The sequence below is a fragment of the Nycticebus coucang genome, chromosome 6 (genome assembly GCF_027406575.1).
Source record: "Nycticebus coucang isolate mNycCou1 chromosome 6, mNycCou1.pri, whole genome shotgun sequence".
NCBI classification, from domain to species: domain Eukaryota; kingdom Metazoa; phylum Chordata; class Mammalia; order Primates; family Lorisidae; genus Nycticebus; species Nycticebus coucang.
Window position 1 is genome coordinate 126,327,585 of NC_069785.1, and position 18,939 is coordinate 126,346,523.

Genomic DNA, 18,939 nt, shown 5'->3' on the forward strand with positions numbered 1-18,939 from the left:
TGGGAAGCAGGCGGGAGTGGAAAAAGAGAGGGATATTATCCCTATATTTTCTGAAGACGATAATGCTCATATTTGATCACTACAAAAGTTTTCAGATATACAAAAATCAAGAAATGTATAATCTGCACAGAGAAGCAAATGAAGCCCTCCCAGAAACACCAATAAGCTGTGCAAGAAACTTGCACAGGTGAACCAGGAAGGACTCTCCATTGTGTTTCTTGGAAGTAAAACAATGGACCATAACACAGTCTGTCTCAAAACTTTCATAGTGACCTATATATTTGGTTTTAAAGAAGGTATAGAAATTAATCAAGAGGCAAAGGCTAAGGAGAACATCTGAAACAGAAGAAATAGCTGGATAACATTGTGGCGGGGAGTTAGATGAGTGGCTCAGCATGATTGACAGCTAACATAGTTACCATTCACAAAATGCTCCCTGTGTGCCAAATACTGGGCAAAGGGCCTTATATTCATTATCTCCTTTGACCTTACACACCCTGGGCATCAAGTTTACCCCTAGTATGAACACTGAAACAGAGAGTAGTTGAATCATTTGCTCAAGGCCAGACATTTAGTAAGGGACATTTACAGCATTCAAATCCAGGTATATCTGGTCTTAATGCTACTAAAGGTGAAAAGCGGTAGAATAATGGGATGGGGAATTCGATGGGAATCAAGTGCCAGAAAAAGGAATATGGACTTTATGGAAAAAAGTATAGACCTTTGTGTGTGTGTGTGTGTGGGGGGGGTATGATTAAACTAGTGCTTTAGAAAGATTATACTTTGTTGGCCAGATTGGGGGTGGTGGTGATTCCATATTTTTTGTTTAGTACCCTTATCATTCTACTTTATATTAAGGTCAGTGACTTTTGCAATTTTGTTTCCGATGTATAGGGGCCATATATATTTTTTTACCCCTCTCCTAGAGTATGCTAGTTAATTAATGAAGTAATTAATGCAATTTGAATTTAGAAAGCTTATCTAGCAAGGAGACCAATTAGTCACTTACCTGTTTCTACTTTTTGGCCCCTCTCCCCCCAAAATCACTAGAAATGAAAAATGGACAACTATGGAGAGAAACCTTACAAAGTATGAAAATACAGCCACTCTTAGGAGAAAGATTGCTAAGGGAAATCTTAGCAAAAGTGAAAGAAGAAAAAAATCTCTAGTTTCTAGGAGGCTGAAATTTGAATTACAACTCAGCCACTTCTTACCTGTGTATTTGGGAAAATCACTTCACCTCTCTGAGCTAGATTTTTCTCATCTGTATAATGAGAGTAACCTTTGAGTAACCTTAGATTTAATGAACAATTACCAGAATTATGATACAGAATACCGTCTCATGTTACACCTTAATAGTTATATTCTTCTCTCTGCCCCTGATAATTGTTGATCTGTTTTTCATAATGTTGTCTTTTTGAGAATGTTGTGTAAATAGAATTATACAGTATATAAATCTTGGGAAATGGCTTTTAAAAATCAAGTTGTTACACATATCAACAGTTTGTTCCTTTTTACTGAATAACATTCCTTGACATGCATGTACCAGAGGTTCTTTGTTTAATTTTTTTTTTTTGTACCAAAGATTCTTTATCCATTAAGATGTTAAAGTAAATTTTTGTTTCTGGTTTTTGCCTATTATGAGCAAAGTTGCTATAAACATTTTTGTATGACTTTGTGTGAACATAACTTTTTGTTTTTCTAGGATATATACCCAAGAGTATAACTGCCAGATGATATAATTGGTATATGTTTAGTTTTATAAGAAACAGCCAAACTTTCCTGGTGGCTGTATGAACAGTCTCTGCAAAGTGCAGTTATCCTGCCAGCATGTGATTATTGCAAATATTTTTTATCATTGGTATTAGCAGCTTTTAAAATTCTACCCATGCTACTAGATGTGTGGTAATATCATATTGGAGCCTCAAGTTTCACTTCCCAAGTGGCTAATGATATTAATATTGAACGTCTTTTCACATTTGTATTTGCCATCCATGTACCCTCTCTAGTGAAACATCTATTCAAGTTTCTTGGCCATTTTCAAATTAGATTATTGTTTTATTGCTGTTGAGTCTGGATACTTCTTTATGCATTCTGAATATCTTTGTCAACTATGTGATTTATATGTGTTTTCTCGGGGTCTTTCATAGAACAAACACTTAATTTTGATAAAGTTCAATTATTTAGCTTTTTCTTTATAGATCATTCTTTGGTGTCATGTCTAAGAACTCTTTACCTAACCCTTAGCCATGAAGATTTTCTACAATGTTTGTTTTCTAAAACTTGTATAATTTTATGTTTTAAATTTATGCATATGATCCATTTTTGGTTAATTTTTCTAGAAGATGTGAAGCTTAGATTGAGGTTCATTGTTTTGCCTATGAATGTTTAATTGTCCCAACAGTATTTGTTGAGAAAAATTATCCTTCCTCCATTATTGAGATCCCCTCTGACTTCTTGCACTAGTGTTTTATAGTTTTCAGCATGCATATTCTGAATGTGTTATATTGCATTTATGATTAAGCCCATTTTGGGAGTGATTGAAGTTATGATGTTAATTTTATTTTCTAGTGTTTCATTGCTGGTAGATAGAAGTGCTATTAAATATTATGTGTTTGCCTTACATCCTATAAACTTGTTAATTTTTTTATTCTGTGAGGCTTTTGTAAATTATTAGGGGTTCTATGTAGAGAATCATGTTATTTGAAAATAGAGACAGATTTGTATGCCTTTTATTTCCTTTTCCTGAGTTATTGCACTGGCTAAGGCTTCTAGTACTATGATAAGTAGATGTACTACAAGCAGACGTCCTTGCCTTATAGCTGATCTTTGGGGGAAAAAACACTCAGTCTTTCACTGTTAAGTATGATGTCAGTTCCAGATTAACTTTTTCATCAGTCCTTTCTGATATAGTTAACTTAAATGTTACATTATAAAATAATATTATTATAATGTTATAATTTTCATTATGTAATTGAATATCAAATAATATTTCAATAAATTCAGAAGGAAATAGTCTAGTTTATTTATCCATATATTGCTATTTACATTACCTTTTGTTCATTCCTGATTCTCATAGTTTCATTTATTATCATTTCCTTTCTGTCTGAAAAATATAATTAGCTGTGTTTTTAGAGTAAGTCTACTGATAAAAAAATTTTCTTTGATTTCTGTCATCTGAAAATGACTTTATTTTACCTTTATTCCTGAAGGATATTCTCACTAGCTAGAATGATAGTTCTTCTATCATTGTTTGAAAAATGGCATGCCACTTTCTTATGGCTGCCATAATTTCTGATGAGAAATCTGCTGTCATTCAAATTGTTTTTCTCTTGCAGGTAATGCATAATGCCTGTTTACTTTCAAGATTATTTTCTTTGTTTTTAGTCTTCAAATATGTGGTTATCATATCTTGGCATTGGTTTCTTGGGCTTATGTTTTTGGTGTTCACTTGACTTTTTGAATAATAGGAAAATAGTATTTTCTCCAATATGGAAAGTTTTCAAATTTTTTTCAGCTTCACTCTTTTTCCTGTCCCTTTGTGACTCTGATGACACAGATATTAGATTATTTGTCATTATACATTGATACTATCTTTCTCCTCCCCTGCAAGTTACAAGTACTGATAATTTACAGATGAGCTCAAAAAAGTGATAATCCTGTGTTATACAACATACAAAGGCAAATATTTTTCCAAGTGATATTAAGAGTGAAGTATTCCTTTAATTACAAAATCTGGATGAAAGCATTACCAAAAAAGAAAATTGTTACCCTATTTGATTCATAAACATAAGTGCAGAGATTCTAAATAAACAATGTATTAAAATAATATTGTATAGAATTTTTACTTGAAATTTAAAGGGAAAATGACTATCTCAGGAGATTCTGAAAAGAAATACAATGAAGTTTGAAATCTCTTTATTATTGAAACTATCAAATAATAAGGAATTAAAGAAATAGCCTTAACATGATAAAGGATATGAAAATATACATCAAGAATAACATTCAACAGGAAAATTTTAGATATGTTTTATCTAACATAAGGAATAAAACAGGATGCCGCCTATCATTGTTATAGCTAAACAGAGTATCAGAGGTCCTGGATAATTGAATAAAAACTAAAATAGAAGTAAAAGATATAAAGTTGAAAACAGAAAAGATAAAATTCTTATTCACAGATGATAAGATTATATAAAAAAATATAATATTAGCCTAGTAGGACAAATAAGAGAGTTCTCTAAAAGTGATAATGTTCTTCTATAAGAAATAATTACAAAAAATTAAAAATGCTATTCAAAAAACATAAAAACCTATGAAGTATCTAAACATTAATGGAATTTTAGAGTTTCATGTGGAAATTTAAAATACCCGAAAGGAGACATGTGAAGAGTTACATTATTTTTGAATGAGTTAATACTGTTGATATAGAATTTTTTTTTAAATTTATCTAAATTAAATGAAATTTAAATTAAAATTAATGAAATTTCTGTAAGATGTTTTTGAAAAAAATCAAGAAAATGAAACCACAATGAATATTTAAAATTAGAAGTTCATGAATGACTGAGCCCATGACTAAGTAAATTTTTTGAAAGAGCAAGGAAATGTAATGACCATATGACTCAGCAGATATGAAGACATACTAAAAGCATTGGAATTTAAAATGAAAATGTAATACATAATTAAATCTCAACCATGTATATATAGAAATAATATATCATGGAAGTGTCCCAAAATCAGTGAAGAAAGGATTAATTGCAAAGTGATTGGTGCAGGGAAAACTTGCTCACTGTATTCAAAAGAGGAAAGTTGAATTTTTACTGCATGCTATTTACAAATGTGAATGGCAGATGCATACATCCTGTATGTAAAAGGTATAACTGTAAAGCTAATAGAAATAAGGAAAAACCACAGACTATTTTTATGACCCTGGAGTTAGGAAGGACTTCTTAAACAAGACCACAAAAGCACAAAATAAATCGTGGAAAATTGGTAAATTTGAGTGAACCACTTTGAAGAGCTATTTGGCCATTTCTTATAAAGTTAAACATATGATTACCATATGACCCAGCAATTCCACTCCCAGGTATTTACCCCCACTAAATGAAAACACATGTTTACACAAAAACTTGTATATAAATATTGTTAGTTCTTTATTTATAAAAGCCCCAAACTGGTTGCAACCCAAAATGTCCATCAGCAAGAGAATGGATAAATATACTGATATATGAAATATGGATATAGCTCCAAAACCTTATCTGGAGTAAAATAAGCAATGCAGGAGAGTAAATATGGTATGATTCCATGTATGTCAAATTCTAGAACACACTAAACCAATCTACAGTAATGGAAAGGAGATCATTGGTTTCCTGAGGCCCAGGGTGAGGGTTAAGTATTGATTTTTAAGGGACCTGAGGAAACTTTTTGAAGCAATGAACATGTTCTTTGTCACAATCGTGTGGTGGTTACATGGGTAATTTATTTGTCAAAAATAATTGAACTGTACACTTCAAAGGTTCATTTTACTGTATATAAGTTACACCTCAATGAAGTCGATTTAAAAAGAACAACTTAAAATATAAAAATTATGAATTTAACAATATCAAAATGCATTATTGTTCTAAAAAGAACACCACAAAACAAAGTTAATAGCAAACAATGTTACTTAAAAATTTGTAGCAAGGGTCACTAGTATATATTTTCATATGTCTTCAATCATTTTTGCCACTATAGAACTAAGACAAATTTAAGGTTGTGCCACAGTTTCCTTTGATATTTTTCTTATGATATTTTGAAGCTAATCTCAGACATGTTTTCTTTATAACTATTTTACTGTGTACCCTTAAAAGATAAGGATCTTAGCAAAATGATCATAGTTCCATTATCATAGCTAAAACATTCAACAATTCAAATATCCAATGTTCAAATTTCCAATTACTTCATAGATGTCTTAATATTTTTAGAGTTTTTAAAATATTCACGATTCAAACGAACTTTAATTCTCAGTCAGTCTTTTAAGCCTCTTAATCTCCATGTGAAACGCTCATTTCTTTAGTTTTTCTCTTGAAATATATTATTTTGGAAAATCTGGATGTCTGTCTTCTTTGTCCTGGGTGTTTATCACAGTACGGATTTTGCTGAATGCTACTCTGTGGGGTAGTTGCTAATTAGAGTTGAGTGTGTAAACTTCTGAAACTCATTGAAATTTGATTCTAATATGTTTGGTGTTGGGAGGTGGGGCCTAGGGTTTGGATCAGAGGGTCACTACCCTCATGAGTAGATTAGTGCTGTCTCTCCCTGGAGTGAGTTCTGTCAGGAGTGGATTAGTTCCTGTAAGAGCAGTTTGTTAGAAAGAGAGGCCAGCCTCTCATGTGTGTCTTTTGCTTCTTTATAAATTATCCAGTCCTAAGTGTTCTGTTATAGCAACGGAAAATGGAATAACACAGTAACTTAACGCACTCCTTTGTAAAATGCTCCCTTTACCATAGAGTACCATTCAGTCCTAAGAAAAGATGGAGACTTCACATCTTTTATGTTGACCTGGATGGAGCTAACACACATTCTTCTTAATAACATATCTCAAGAATGGAAAAAAAATCCAATATACTCAATACTAATATGAAACCAGTATATAAACCACTACATGCCCACAGGAATGATAAAACACAAACATGGTTTAGCAGAGGGGAGGGAAGTAAGAGGAGAGGGTGGGGAAGGGAGGGCAATTGGCAGATCTCGCCTAATGTGCACAGTGTGAGGGTATTCAGCACACCCCCTGGGTGAAGGGTGCAACTACAATTTGAACTTTACCCTGGAAATGAAAACAATGTAACCTAAAAATTTATACCCTCATATAAATTTGAAATAAAAAAGAAATAGATAAAATGCTCTCTCTAAATGGGTAACTGAAGAGAAAAGTGACAATTTACAGTAATTTATGTTCCTATTCATTAACATATTGTCTTTTTTTTTTTTTTTTGAGACAGGGTCTTACTCTGTTGCCTTGGAGAAAGTACCATGGTGTCATAGCTCACAGCAACCTCAAAGTCTTGGGCTCAAGAGATCCTCTTGCCTCAGTTTTTTAAATTTTAGTAGAGACGGGGTCTCACTCTTGCCCAGGCTGGTCTTGAACTCCTGAGGTCAGCTGAACCACCTGCCTCTGCCTCCCTGACAAATAGGATTACAGACATGAGCCAAACGTCCGGCCTGTCCTTAATTTTTAAAGTTCTGTTTTCATCATCTGCAGTTGCATGGGTTTTCTCAATTAATGAACTGGACATTTCTTGGCTTTACTCTTTGGTTCTTTATGGTTTTTCTCTTGCTGTAGTGTTTAGCCTATGTCTTAACTTCCTCGCGTAAATCAGTTTGCTCTTGACCTTGCAATTATTTGGCAAATGTCTCTGTCCTGATTTCCTTGCAGGGCACAGAAAAATGGCCATAAGCTACACTGGAAATGCTTTCTGGAGGATCCCTGGATAACCCTGGGGTCAAATACATGCAGGGTGTGAGATGCATAGACATCTCTGTAGACAGCATCTATGTTCATAAGACCTCAGCTTGGGTCATGTTGCTGAGGCTTATTAGTCTCCCATTAGCTGTTCATGTATAGAGTTAACAGGGCCAGTTGAGAGTCCAAGAGGCCTTTCTAAAATTTCATTTCTTCTTGCAAGCCAACTCAGTGCCCTGGTAGAACCCTGGATTTCAATCATAAGCCATGAAGTCAGGGTCTGGCTCTCATCTTATCCCAAGGTTTGGTGAGCCACAGCTGCCTGAGACTGGGTCTCTATATCTTTAAAACAGAAATAATAATACCTGTTTTGACCAATTCACAGGGTCATTGTAAAGAACAAATGGGTTGATATATTTGAAATTGTTGTGTGCTGTCCCATAGAAATATAATGTGAACCATGTATGTAATTTAAATTTTTCTTAACCACATTAAATAAAAGCAAGAAGAAACTAGTGAACTAATTTTAATGATATATTTTATTTAACCTGACATAACCAAAATATTATCATTCAAATGTTTATGAGATATTTTATATCCCCTTTGTTCATACTAAGTTTATGAAATCCGGCGTATTTTACACTGACAGCATGTCTCAATTTGGATGCTAAATTTTCATCAGAAATCCTTGAGATTTCATAAGAGTTAAAGTTGATTAGGTAAGTTCACATCCTCAAATTTCCCCAAAGTTTTTGAGTGACTGAATCAACTATCAATTTTTTAATTAAAATTAAAGTTAAATAAAAATTAGAAATTCAGTTCCTTGGTCAAATCAGCCACATTTTAAATGCTTGATAGCCATACTTGGCTCGTGACTACCATATTAGACAAAAATCTCAAATCTCTCTTCAAATCTCAGTTGGAAGTTACAGTGTTTGCTTCATTTTAGTCCTCCACATGAGAAAAAAAATAATTTCCTTTGCTTTGACCTACAAACGAATTGTCCAAAGAAAACCTCCCAGTTTCCCGACAACTGGACAACAGATTGCTTCCATTTCAGTAATCGGAATTTATTTTATCTAAGAATCACTACACATTCTGGGAAATAAATATGTCTTTAAGAGTGGAGGAAAGAGGACCAAAATAGACTGCTTTAAAAGAGCTGAAAAAATCAATTCCTGGTAGTAATGCAGTCTGGAATACATGAAACCCCATTAGCACGGGGGAGTCCACAGTGAGGTGAGGATCTATTCTGAACCAGGGAGAATCAGGCTCCTTAGGACCTCAGTGCATTACCACAAGGAGACTATGATTCTGGGTAAGGCCAAACCTATCATTTCAGGGTAAGGAGTATCCCAACAGGTCACCTCACATACCTCGGATCTGCCAGCAGAAGTGAGTCAGAGCATTGGGGCAATGACCCAAGACATTGTGCCCTAAGAATATTTTTTTTTATGAATTCATCACAAGGTGGTCCTGATGGACTCATTTACAGATATTCTCCCTTTTCCCTACAGAGCAGAAGTTGGCGGGACAGCTTTCTCCTCCAGGTGTAGCTCTGTAGGCTGGCAGAGGACCCTCTTCTCCTTTCTCTCTGCCACTTTCTGCTCCACTGTACGTGTTCCACCTGGCAGAGTCTATCTGAGGAACCAAAACCCAAATGCAAGTATAGATACCTTCCTCTTCTGTCTAAATTAGAGACTGGATGGACAGTTTGATGAGGAACATTAGGAGGCTGATCCTAGAGAAAGGCACCAGTTTCCCAGTAGGCCCAAGATTACTTCTTCTTTCAAAGGCCTCTCTGCATTTGAGGAGATGTTAGTAGTGCCCCCACTTGCTCCAATCAGCACATTTCTTTAACTCCTTTAAACAAGCTTATTAGAGCTGTCTGCAATGCCATGAGTTTCCAAGTTCCTCTGATTAATTAGGAGGCTTAGAAATGGTTGAGTGTGTTTTAGGGACTGAGCTCTGGGTGACTATAGTAAGTTCACTTACTTAATATTTAAGGGTGAGCTATTTTCTGTTAATGGTAGATGAGGGGATGGGGCCATTTGCTAACCATGAACATACATTTTTTAAAATTATTATTATTATTATTATTTTTTTTTTTGTAGAGACAGAGTCTCACTTTACTGCCCTTGGTCGAGTGCCGTGGCATCACACGGCTCACAGCAACCTCCAGCTCTTGGGCTTACATGATTCTCTTGCCTCAGCCTCCCAAGCAGCTGGGACAACAGGCGCCCTCCACAATGCCCGGCTATTTTTTTGTTGCAGTTTGGCCGGGGCTGGGTTTGAACCCACCACCCTTGGTATATGGGGCCGGCACCCTACTCACTGAGCCACAGGTGCCGCACTTTTTTATATTATTTATTTTCATTGTTAAATCATAGCTGTGTACATTAGTGCAATCAAGGGGTACAATGTGCTGGTTTCATATACAATCTGAAATATTCTCATCAAATTGTTCAATGTAGCCTTCATGGCATTTTCTTAGTTACTGTATGTAGACATTTGTATTCTGCATTTAGTAACTTTCGCCTGTACCCATAAATTTCTATGCTCTAGTCTTTTGGGGCATGTGTCATCAACGCCCATCTCCCTCCCTGCACGTTCAGCCAAATAAGAAGCGAAAACAAGCAACAACATGGCAGAAACATTGTTCTTCAGACATGTACCAAAAGGAAGTGAATAAAATCATCTAGGCAACTTGGATCCCAGACTCCCTTTGTAGAGGAAAGCTTTTGGGATATGTGCCATGATGATTTATTGTAGGTGGCAAAACACTTGTGATCCAGCACACTGCTGAGCTTTCTGTATCCCTGAGTTGCAGAACTAAGGCTGAAGGCAGGTGCATTCCAGGGAACCAGCCCGTCTTTGTGTCTCTCCATCTCCTTAACTGCCCATTTGCCATTTGGTCTCCATGTTGTTAATTTAATCTACTTTATTTCGCATCTTATCATTTTATTTTTGGATGCAATCTCATCCCAAAGTCCGAGATTGTCCCTCATATGAATCTTCGCTAGTTTCCTCATTCTAGTTCATTGATTCATTTACTCAATAAATATTCATTTCTAATCTCTGTGTGAGGTGTCGACTATCCAAAGATGAATGAGACAAATAAATCCCCTTCTTGCCTTAGGAATGTTTCCTCGAACCTGTAAAATGATCACTGGGAAAGAAACTGTGAATGTGACCAGTGTCATTCTGACATACAGAGAGCATTGGGAACAAATTGGAAGAGCCCTAAGTTAGGCTGCATTATGGGTCAAGAAAGGCCTCCCTGACCAACTACCATTTGATATGAGACTTGGGGGTAAAGAAAGGGAAAGAAAAAGGTTCCAGGTACAGAGGAATGACATGTGGGAAGTTGTGAGGTAGAAATGCCAGGAAGGCTATGTTAACCAGTGTGATGAAAATGTGTCAAACGGTCTATAAAACCAGTGTATGGTGCCCCATGATCGCATTAATGTACACAGCTATGATTTAATAAAAAAAAAAAAAAGGGAGTGTGGTGTGTCTCAGGTAATTAAAGAATCAGTGTGGCCAGAGCATAATGATAGATGATATGAACTTGGAGTTTTATGTACCTGGCAATGTTCAAAGCAATTTTGTGTATTTTATAATGAGTGTATGATGAGGCAACTGAGAACATAGAGAAGTTAAGTAACTTGCTCAAGGTTATACAGCTAAAAATGTCACATCTCAGATAACAGACAAGACAATCTGGCTCCAACCCTGTCCTCTGAATGCAGTGCAAAGTGCAGGGATAGCAAAGGGTGGACAGTCAAAGACCACATCACACAAATCAGGAAAAGAAGAGAAAAGATTAATGATTTTAGACAATGTTGAACGTTAAATACAGTGTCCAGGTCTTCTATATACTGATTTCTGTCTCTTTTATAGAGACAGAGTCTCAATCTGTTTCCCAAGGCTAGAAGGCCTTGGTGTCAGCCTAGCTCAGGGCAACCTCAAACTCCTAAGTTCAAACTCCTGGCTAATTTTTCAGTTTTCAGTAAAGACGAGGTTTTGTTCTTGCTTGGGCTGGTCTCAAACTCTTGAGCTCAAGCAATCCTCCTGTATGGGCCTCCCAGAGTGCTAGGACTACAGGCATGAACCACCATGCCTGGCCAGATATCCTTTCCTTTATTCATATGGAAAACTGGGGAAACCCATTGAGAGATTAGCTCTTGGGTTAGGTGCTATGAGAAAAAACAAAAAGTGATTAAATTAGTCTTCAAAGGGCTAATAAGGTCCTCGTAATGTTGGGGGCAAGAGAGGTTAGTGGGATATAGAGCTGAAGGATTCATGGTGCAAGCTGCACCTGAAATAATCTTATGGAAATAATTAGGCCGCAGACTGGTAGAACCAATGGCATGGCTTTCAATCCATTGTCTATTCCCTTTTCATTCTTTTTTCCCCGGAATATACTTATTATGTACTTTCTACGCACTAAGAGTTGAGGTAGACAAGTGAATTGAACAAATAAAGTAGAAACCAGCATGAGCAAGTCCACACTAATGGGAAAGTCTGTGATCATGGGTGCTATTGAAGAGGCCAGTCTGCCTGGCACTCGGGGACATGCTGAGGATAAATGGGGGCTGGGGGACTGTGGACAAAGGCACAAGAGATAAAGCAATGGACAGTTCAAAGTTCTAACTATCAGTATCAAGTGAATTTTTTTTTCTGATAGATAATGGGAAACCATTGATACTTCTTGAGTAGGGTGGAAAAATAATTAAAGGGATTTCTGGAATAATTTGTCTGGCAGCTGAGCACAGTGGATGGCAGTGAAAGCTGCTGTGTTAGTCCTATGTTAGGCCAGGTAGAAGAAGGCTCAAGGAACAGAAAGGAAGGTTGAAATATCATGAACTCTTATGTCTCACTTGCTCTGAATAAACTTTAAAATGAAAATACTATGAATTAAATTAGTCAGTGCTCTCATTCTTGAAGGTCAGGGTTAAACCACTTTCTTTTGGTCTCTAAAAGTAGACAGGGTTTCTGGCTGATAGCATGGACCAGTTTTATTAACCAAAAACTGCCTTCAACTTGGCACCTCTTCAGCCAGAAACAAACATATTATTCACTCTGAACTGTCCTGGAATGGGTAAGAGAAATGAATGTAATTTAAGAAGACTCTCCTTAATTAAAGGAGCCACTTGGTAGATTTCAATGGGTGCCTTGTTTTGGTTAGGCATTTTTCTTTCTTTCTTTCTTTCTTCTTCATTTTAACATACTTTTCCAAATCCTCTTGTTGTTGGAAGGTTCACCACACTTGGGTTTTTTTACCTGGTACATTTTTACTTAATCTTCAGTGGATGCTGTTTCAGGTTGACAGTAATTCAGGGATTGGCATGTACGTTGAATCTTAGCACCAATGCATGTGGGGCAGTGGATGGCTCTGAAGCAGTGAATGCTCCCCGTTGTGTGACTCTGAGTTCTCAGGATGCCTGGGCTGTGTTTTCATTGTTAACCTAACGTGACACGCATTTTGCTGGGTGGGATTATTGAGTGTGTGCGTAAAGGTGCTTTGGCAACAAGTAGTACCCACAGTTGAATCAAACAAGAATGATCATGCCACTTTAGTGAATACTCTGCATTGCCCATTCACCTGTTACAGAGCCAGGAGGATGCACTCTTATGGTCTCTCTCTCTCACACACACACACACACCAATCTGTTCTTTGTTTTTCATACAACAACCCTGCATTCTGGAATTGGCAGGGACTTTATAAATGATAAAGTTTATTCTCATTATTCATAGACAAGGAAACTGAGACCCAGACAGGAAAGAGGCAGGGAGTGCAGAGATTAGGATACAGGTTCAAACTCTGGTCTGGGATTTTCTATACACCACACCATCTAAAATTCTCACACTTTCTAAAAGACAGAAACATAAACTTGCAAGACAGATAACATCCAGTGTGGTACTTACAAAGCAAGGCACTTAGAAGCCAAGTGCATAGATAGGTCTTGAACCCAGGTCTCTGGACTCCCGGACCACAATCGTGCTATGGGAGAGGAAGGCGGGTGCTGTTTAGAAGTCCTTGGAAAAGCAGCAATGGAATGAAAACTATCTAGCCAAAACTTTCCAAGCACCGTGTTTTGTGAGTCCTGCCCTTCAAACCCTGACCCCAACCTCCCCATAAAGATTACTGGCTATATTTTTCTTTCAAATGTCAATAGATTGCTCAGAATATTGCGCAGGGTGTGCTGAGGCAGCCTGCAGAGTAGATGTTCTAACACAGCACTTCTGGCCACAGTAGTTAATTACTTCACATATGCAGCTTAAGTGCAGCCCATGAATCAGATCAGAACCAGTTCCTGGAAGTCAGGTTTTGATAAGGAAGTTTTGTGCGAAGCAAGAGTCACAGTAATGGCAAAACAGTCTAGGGATTCCATTTCCCTGGCACCACATTGCTATGGCCAGGGTGTGCTGCAAAAGAAGAGGTGTCTGGGGCCCACTGCTCTGACTCTCTCTTTTATAGAAGCCTCATGGCCCCTCCAAGTTGGAGCAGCCCAGGGATGCCCATTCTAGCACCTTGTTCTCATCTGCCGTCCCCTGGCAACAGTCTGTATGCTAAAATGCCCTTTCTCATCTATTCCCAGCATCCCTTCTTCCAACTAAGCTGGTTTGTTTTGAGTTTCATCACACTGTAAGATGTTCTCTGTAATCATTGCCAAGGGTCTCATCATTGGTCTATTTGATAAATTTCCGTGACATGGAGAATTTATATTTTGTGAGATTTCGGACTAAGGGGATTAACAATAGAAATTTATTTTCTCACAGTTCTGGAGACTGGAAGTCCAAGATTAAGGTGACGGCAGGGCGGGGTTCTCCCAAGGCTTCCCTTCCTGGCTGTTTTATCACTGGGTCCTCATATAGCTTTTTCTCTGTGTGTGCAAATCCCTGGTGCCTGTCTTATATAAGGATGTCAGCCATATTCGATTAGGACCCCATGTGTATGACCTTATTTCACCTTCATCACCTCTTTAAAGATCTTATCTCCAGTAACATTGGGGGTTAGGGCTTAAACATATATAAATTTGGGGAGACACAATATAGTCCATAAAAGTGCCATAGATGGTCCTGCCTAAAAAAGGTATTTGCAGCTGTCCCCCAAAGTGAGGACTTTCCAACTCCACATGCAAATGAGAGTGGGTGTTTTGGACAGAGGCGTCTACTCCTTAATTTACATCTGTTAGGGTGCCACAGATAAAGCTGGATATAAACAACTAACAATTTTTATTCCAAGTCTCCTCATGACAAGTTAGTAAAGGAATATTGACACAATTTCCAGTATTCTAACTCCTGAAGCAGCCTGGTGGCACTTGCAGTGGGTGCAGGAAATTCCCAAAGTAATGTGGCCATAATCCTTTGGAGCCAATTTCATTTTGATTAGCAACTTGAGTTTCCATTTTAAGTATTTAATTTTAGAAAATAGGAAGATGTAGATGGATACCTACATTATATACAAATAAGTGTGGGTATGCATGCTCTGTACATTCGGAAACACTTTCTTCTGCCATGAACTTTGAGAGTTCACAGAAAGTTCACAGACTAGAACACATGCTAGGGGAAAAGGTCATTATGGTTAGAGGCTTTAATATGGACTTTGAGGTTATGCCACTGTGACATTGAGCCAGGACCACCTGTAAGAAGTACTGTTAACATTAATAATATCTAATACTTAATAAGAAATTACTTTTCTCAATCCTCATGATAACTGTATGAGATATTATATTATTCCCATTTTATAAAGAGAAAACTGAGGGACAGGGGAGTAACTTGCTCAAGGTCACAAAACCACTGTGTGAGGAGGGTCTTTGTAAAATGGAAATCCAGATGCATTTAAAGACTGTTTGAAAAGACAAAACACGACCCCCTAAAAATGAAAACCAGATAGTTCATTTGTGTAGTTGGCTCAGTGCTGTTGTGTTTCAGAGAATGCTGTGTGATTAGTTTGAGGATAAATTGTTAGAGTCCTGGAGAAAAGATGTTGCTGGAACCAAGCTTTGAAGTGTATGTAGAATTTACACAGGGAGAGAGGTGAGGAAAAGAATGTCTGCATAACTGGAAGTCGAAATGGCAAGTGGAGGGCAGGAAAGAGAAAAAATAAATTGGCTTGCTTTTATCCGAGGGTTTGGAGTAAAGAATGAAAAGGAAGTAAAGAATGAAATATGGGCTCATATTTGTTGAGATTGGCCCTGGACTCAATTAGAACATGGTTAGGATTTAGAACTGGTAAATTTTTATAAATGGCAGTTTACCTGGATCCTAAAAGGGAGCTCTTAGCTCAATTGGTGGAAATTTGTATATTAAAACCATGCTAATGGTATAATAAATAGCCACCAGCTTTTCTGCTATTAAAAATAATTCAGTGACAGAAATGTAAGAGAAACCATTTTTTTGCATTTTGTAACTTTGGTCTCTCTTGGGTGGAGAAAGATTTGTATGAAGTTGCTCTAATTTACAGTGGAGCCACAGTCTCCATAAGAAGTGTGAGTCAGACAGAAAACTCTTTCTGCATAATCACACATCTTATGTTCTCACCAAAAAGCATTGTCAGCTCAGACTTTGAGTCTGCTATTGTACATGCTGAATTACCCTGAAGTCATTTAACTCCCATCCATAGAAGGAAAGTATACATGAACATGACCCCACGATATGTCTTCTTTCTTCATGAGTTTTCGTGATCAACCATGTTAGTCACAATACTTGGATATCTGGTATGTTTCTGTGTTAGAGTTGTCCAGAGAAACAGAACCAAAAGGAGATAGATGGATAGACAGGTGATAGATAAGAGGAGATTTATTATAGGAATTAGCTCTCATGATTATGTAGAATAAGTCCCACAATATGCCACCTACAGGTTGGAGAACCAGGAAAGCTAATCATCTAAGACCTGGGATCTGAAGGTGCAAGAAATAGAAGCTCTGACATGAGCTTTCTATCATGGCGAGAAAGGGACAGAGGGAGAATTTGTATTTTCGCCACCTTTTCATTTTATTAGGCAATCATCAGACTGGATGATGTCCACCCACATTGGTGAAGGTGGATCTTCTTTACTTAGTCTACTGATTGAAATGCTAGTATCTTCTGGAAACACTCTCACAGACACACCCAGAAATAGTGTTTGACTCACTATCTGGGCATCCGTTAGCCCAGTCAAGTTGATGTAAAATTAACCATCATTGTTTCCAACAAAAAGGCAGTTATTTTAATATGCTTCTGGATCTTTTATATAGACCCAATGATCCTGTTGTCTTTTTCCTCTGCTCTAGACTTCTCTTAGGAGATGAAGTGGTAGGCGAGAATGGAGAACTTAGGTGAGAACTTTTGTCAGGTGATAAATTAAAACCCAAGAACTTGTTTCGCAGAGATAGTATGAGAAGGATAGGGAGTAAGTTGCTACTGGGAGCCAGAGAACACTAATATCATGGCATCGGATGTGGGCAATATGGGCAAGCTGGGAGAAAAAAACTGGCTGGGAAGTTCTAAAAATTCCAATCCCTGTGGCAAATCTTCAAGTGTGGAGTGCTTAGGGATTAGTAGGTTTAGTGACTTTACTCAGATGGAGTCATGTAAAACCAGCATGTCCTCAACTTGTCATCCCATAAAATACACAAACCCTAATTATCATAGCCTTATCTGCAGCAGACACTTTCTGAGCACCTTTTATGGTACAAGGGAAAGAAAATATCATGAAGAATCATATGTGACTCCAGTCTGGAAGTGGATCATGGTTTACTTTTGGAAGCTAGACCCAACTTAAAAAAATTAAGGTGTAATACATGCCAATTTTTAGTAAGACGTAAACAAACCACTCAGAGTCCATTGGTTTTGAATTGTGTTGCACCTTAGAATCAGCAGTGAACCTGTGGATCACCTCAGGCCCTATTTCTGGAAATTCTGAATTTGAACCTTTGCATCTAGGTCTTTTGAAAAGTTCCAAGTCCTCTGCAGAACTATTGGTGCAGACAACAGTGAGAGAGAGGGGAAGGTCCTAGCACTAGGTACAGAGGTGGAAAGGCTAAGTTCATGAAGATAAGGGTTTATTAGTGGGAAGACAATTGGGGTGGAGTGAGCCATCTTAATGGGAGGTGGTGTTCATTGGGTAAATGTCTGAATGGCCTGCAGATTAGTTCCACCTTGAGAGAGCAGGCAGGTAAGAACAGTTTGGCGTCTTCAATCTGGGCACTGAAGGAGAAGGTGATGAGTCAGAGAGACAATGGCAGGTAGGGAAGAGAGGGTGTTGGACCTTCAGCCAGGCAGACAGCTAACAAGGGCCCCTGAGGAGAATGGAAGAGGGAGATGCGGGTTTCTGCCCACCCCCACCATCTGCTTGGGAAGCTAACTGATTTCTAGCACAATGCAGGGTGCATTTTAAACAAAACACTAAGATTAGCCAATCCATTACCTCCCCTACAGGAGATCATTCACCCAGAGGATGCCTGACAGATGATCAAGTAAAATATTATGCTCTTAAGAATTATATCTCTCAGAGAGTCAATATAGTTCCATTATGTCAGTTCCTATCTACTGGCTTCATTCGCAGCTATTTATATTTTCATTTAATTGAAGCTTAGGCAAAGCTCACAAGACCCAGAAAATTAAAGTTATCGGCAACTTGTTAGTTATCTTTTTTAAAGCCCATCACTCTTTTACATCCCACTCACTCTGGGCCTGGTAATTTGTCTCTTGCGTCGTCTTCCTTCTCACCCCTTCCAGTTTGAGATTCTGTCTTGACCCAACATTTCCACCCCTGTTCTTTTGACAGTATCTTTTCTTTCATTGGTCTTCCTTCCTGCTTCTCTGTCTCTCTCTCTCTTTTTTTTTTAATGGGAGTCAGTAGGGATAAGAGGTGGGGAAAGAGCTGGCATATTCTGTTTCTCCTGCACTCTTGTTTTCCTTCCTCTCTTTTACCATTGTTTTTCCTTTTTATAGCCTGCACACCCTTGCCAGTTTAATCTTCCTTAAACACCACTTACAGCATCACAGGAGAGATGAGACAGATGTATATTGACATAGAGATAAGCTGGAAGTATTTTGAATGATAAACGTGGAAAGGGAGAAGAGATACTGGGGAGACACAGGACAAAGGGAAGGGGGTGCTGAGAAAGGGATGGGAAGGGCCAGTATAATAATAATGACAACTATGTATTGAGTATCTAATATGTATCATACAATGTGATGGCATAAATCACCGAATCTTTACATTACTCCCTTGACTGTGTTGTTTCTTCACTTTTGATATGTAGTATAACAATAGTAAGATTCAGAGAGTTTAACCTACTATTCCAAGGTCAAAACACAAGTGAAATTCAAACTCTATCTGTCTACATCATGGAGAAGTAAGCAGGCATTGTTTTCAGATGTCAGCTCCAGATACATTTTTAAAATAAAATTTCCTAGATGAAAATACTGTAAGGAATAGATAATTTTATGCATCCATATACAGTTGGCCCTTGGACAATGCAGGTTTGAGCTGTGCAGGT